The sequence below is a fragment of the Podarcis bocagei genome, assembly GCF_964188305.1.
Source record: "Podarcis bocagei genome assembly, chromosome: 7".
Lineage (NCBI taxonomy): Eukaryota > Metazoa > Chordata > Lepidosauria > Squamata > Lacertidae > Podarcis > Podarcis bocagei.
Window position 1 is genome coordinate 28,422,033 of NC_138132.1, and position 4,463 is coordinate 28,426,495.

The 4,463-nt window shown below is 41.7% G+C and overlaps 1 long non-coding RNA gene across 1 annotated transcript in view; it reads right to left on the bottom strand.

The window, feature by feature from the left end:
* Window positions 1–688: 688 nt before the first annotated feature.
* LOC308592566 overlaps window positions 689–4,463 on the bottom strand; it is a 280,852-nt gene continuing 277,077 nt past the window's right edge. Inside the window, exon 2 of the long non-coding RNA XR_014010557.1 lies at window positions 689–3,036. This is a non-coding gene — a long non-coding RNA (uncharacterized lncRNA). The remainder of the gene's footprint in view (window positions 3,037–4,463) is intronic.

Sequence of the window (4,463 nt, forward strand, 5' to 3'; positions counted from 1 at the left end):
AGCATGAGGTGATCTGGATTAAACAAACAAACAAACAAACAAACAAACAAACAAACTCCTTTATGTGCTAGTTGTTTACACGGGGGAGCATTCAAAAATGTAATCCTGCACCTATAGCCCAATCCCCTATTGCAGCATTTTGTTGCCTCATTCCACTTGCATGTATAGGCCAACTTCAGCTAGAGTATTCAGGCCCATGTGGGAGACACGTTGCATCTACTGTGTGTCTGCTGCCCCTGAAAAATTAAACTGCCAGGAATAATTTGGGTAAGACACACAAGACTCTGGCAATATGTAACAGCCCCCTATGAATTTATTTATTGCATTTTTAAAAAGCTCTGACATCACTCACATATACAGTGGTACCTCGGGGTTAAGTATTTAATTTGTTCCGGAGGTCCGTTCTTAACCTGAAACTGTTCTTAACCTGAAGCACCACTTTAGCTAATGAGGCCTCCTGCTGCTGCCGTGCCGCCAGAGCACGATTTCTGTTCTCATCCTGAAGCAAAGTTCTTAATCCAAGGTACTACTTTCGGGCTAGCGGAGACTGTAACCTGAAGCATATATAACCCGAGGTACCACTGTACATCTTCCACTGTATGCTAAAATGTTGGCCTTGCCATTCCCTTTAAAAAAATTCAAATATAATGTATATTGGCACTATATCAAAACATAAAGCACACACAAATTGGGTTCTCAATTTTTATTACGCAAAAAAGTAAACAAAGCTGCAATATACTGAGGACATTCCATACAAGAATATACTCATAAAGTTTTGCTAGAGCATTTAACAAATTGGCTGAACTGGACGGCATGTTACTATACACACTTGTATTAGTGAAATGTGTGCTTAGGTATTGAAACACATATGTCTTTTTAAAAAAAAATTAAAAAGAAGTATGTTGCAGGTACACATATTTCTTTATGGTGTACTGAATAATTATAAGAATTCAATACACCAGTTTAGTTTCAGAGTGACCAGAATACATTTAGGATCTGGAGTGGGGAGGAGTGCCACAGGTTAAGATAATAAATATATGGATTACATCAGTTAGTTAAAAAAATATCAAGTTTAAAAATAAGTAGATCATCACATTACTGACCACATATTTTCTGCATTTTAATTCTTAAAATTTCTTCAATACTGCTACAAAAAAACTACCCACAATTGTCCTCTAATATAATTTATGACTAGTAACACTGATTAGGTCTGAAACATTCCCAATGTAATAGAGAATGTACAGCATCGGAGAAAGCTCACGTCTTAAATGAATCCTCTATTATGTAAATGTTTAGCAAACGAAAAACAAAAACACACACATTTTTTAAAGTAAACATTTTAAAAAAGAAGAGAGCAAAATCACAGGGGTTCCTTTTCTCCAACAGTCAACTGTCAAAAATCAGGCATGACCCACACTTGATTTAAGATCATACCATCACAAAGTACAGATGAACAGGGAGAACAAAATGTAACAAACACCTAAATTTTCCTCTCTTTGGAGTTATCAAAATATTTATAAAATTCTTGAAATATATAGAGAGATAATATGAAAAAAGTTGGCAACATTTTTTAAAAAAGTTAAGACACAACTTTTGCTTGAAGTCCATGGCTTGAAAACTAGAATGGGTTAGCGTCGCCAGGTGCAAAACAGGGCAAGGCTCCTGCACCTTGAATAGCGGCGTAGAAGAAAGAATTGTCATTGGTCCTGGCTTGCACGACAAGCTGAACCTGCTGCAGTTCCCTCTACCGCACACTGAAAGTGCAGGAGCCCTGCTCTCTTTTGTATTGGACACCCTGGAATAGATGAAATGGTTAGACTTAGCGTTTTACAATGCAATTCTATTACATGTCTTCTCAGGAGTCCTTATGCATTCAGGGAGACTCACTCCTCCTAGGTCCACTGACTCATTGTTATTAAAGGAGTATTTATAATCCTTGCTTTTGGATCAAAGCCCTTCCAAGGCCCCTTGGCATAGCAGCCTTCACCAACCTGGTGGGCATTGTAGTCCAAAACAGCTGGAAGGTGCCAGGCTGGCAAAGGCCAGCATATATATAAAGGCCAGCAACAATAGCAGCCTTTCTAGACAGACGGCCAGTTCTTAGGGAGGCATTAGATTGCTTTTGTTTGCTAGGGTTTTCTTTATTTGCACAGACCATAGCAAATGAAGAGGGAGATCTTTATTCAGCAGTCAAAGCTCTTGGTAATCTAATCAGAAGAGTAGGACAAAGTTTAAACAACAACAACACTTTTCTAATCAAGAAACTCAGCAGTTGGGTTTATTAATTTACAGCACAGTCCTACAGAAGTAAGCCCCACCAAGTTCAATGGGGCTTGTTCCCAGGTAAGTGGCTACAGGGCTTTAGATGTAAGATTCTGAAGTGGACCTGACAGTAATTGCTTCTTGAACATCAGCTGAATAGCATTCAGAGATAGCCAACTCTTAAATGCTTGAAAATCCAGCCGAAATTGAAAGTGCTCTTTTTTCAAATGAGAAATGCTGATGTTTAGCTATTGGCTCGCTTTCCTATCACTAAGAAAAGCTGCAGAAGGCAATCGAAGAATAATGCTGTTGAGAGAAATGAATACTGCTTGCAAGCACCATCCCACCCCCCACAGAAGTGAATTCTGCAATGTGTTTCTATCACATCAGTCACTAACGAAGTACAAATCCCACACAAGTTCCCACCCCGCTAAAATTAATGCTGGGAAATGTAATGAGAAGCAGGGAAACGGGACAGTCTTCAAACAAACTATTGAACAGGATGCGCTCTCAGGAACATTGTCCGGCTCTTATTAGGCTGTGGCAAGCGGCTGCATTTGATGGTTTCCCACCAACGGCCTCTTTACTCTACCAGCTTGAAAGAGAACCACATCCCAATGGCCAGGAATAATAACAAAAATAATGGGGGAAGGGATACTTTATTTTATAATCAATAGGAGACAAGAAAAGTGCAACCCTCTCCCTTTTGAGGTCCTCCCATTCCCCGCCCCCCCATAATACCTTTCTAAGTTTGCATCTAGGACTTTGAAACTACTGTATTTTTTGCTCTATAAGATGCACCAGAGGAGGAAAGCAAGAAAAAAAATATTCTGAATCTCAGAAGCCAGAACAGCAAGAGGGATCGCTGCGCAGTGAAAGCAGCAATCCCTCTGGCTGTTCTGGCTTCTGTGATAGCTGCGCAGCCTGCATTCGCTCCATAAGACGCACACACATTTCCCCTTACTTTTTAGGAGGGAAAAAGTGAGTCTTATAGAGCAAAAAATACGGTATTTGATGATCTCCTTGATGCTTCTTTTAAAGGAAAAATGTTGTAAACACTGGAGATTGCACAAGCAGCTGTACAATATTATTTCCAGAGGAAAATATCAGAACGCTCCAAGCTTGCAGCAACCAAGCAAAATATGAGAAACAATACTCGAGACAAGCCTGACATTTCACGGTTGAAGGAGAACTATGGCAGACTTTGTGCAATCTTGACCAAAAGCTGCTCTCTCTAAACTGCAATTGCCTGTTCAAAGTGATGGGTTTCCATTCTCAGATTTACAGCTCCTCTCCCCCCCACTACCCTGGGCTGTTTACTGGTCTGTATCAGATCATGTTAAAGCTTTTACATCAGAGCATTTCAAATTTCTTAGCTGCAGGGATCCCTTCTTACAGCAACTGATCTGCAAAGGAGCCCCTGCACATCTGTCTGGAGCCCCTGCCTATTGATGAGGAGGCTGGGAAGTGTTCTAGGGCAGACACAGGCAAGGCTATGCTAGGCCTGCTGGGTTTCACCACAGCCTGTCTGAACTGAGAGTGGAGCTTAGTCTACATTTGTGCTCCTTGTCTGTGCACTGTACTGGAAGTCTGGGTAGTGATGCCCAAGCAGTCTCTCAGGGATGCTTCTCTACCATTTGTTGTTGTTGTTTAGTTGTTTAGTAATGTGTGACTCTTCATGACCCCATGGACCAGAGCACGCCAGGCATTCCTGTCTTCCACTGCCTCCCGCAGCTTGGTCAGACTCATGTTCGTAGCCTCAAGAACACTGTCTAACCATCTCGTCCTCTGTCGTCCCCTTCTTCTCCTTGTGCCCTCCATCTTTCCCAACATCAGAGGAACTGCAGATAAACATTCCTGGATTTCCTAAGATCAGTCTGAAGACCATCACATTACAGGCAACTCCCCACTTATGCGGGCATAACGTTCAAAGGCACTGCACACTGAAGTGAAATTGCATATATTGGGAACACCGTTGAAAAAGCCTGCAAACACCACAACTGCTCCCTCCAGACTTCCTTGCTCAAACTCCCAACTCTCCACAGCCCTTAAAGGTCGGTGCAAGGGCTCCTGGGATTGTACTTGCAAAGGCCTGTGGGATTGCTTGACACCGTTTTCGTGCTGTATTTGCAATTTTCATATTCTTTTAGGGCCGTTTTTGCCTCTTTTCATGCCACTTCCAGGTTCGCAGCTATGCGTGC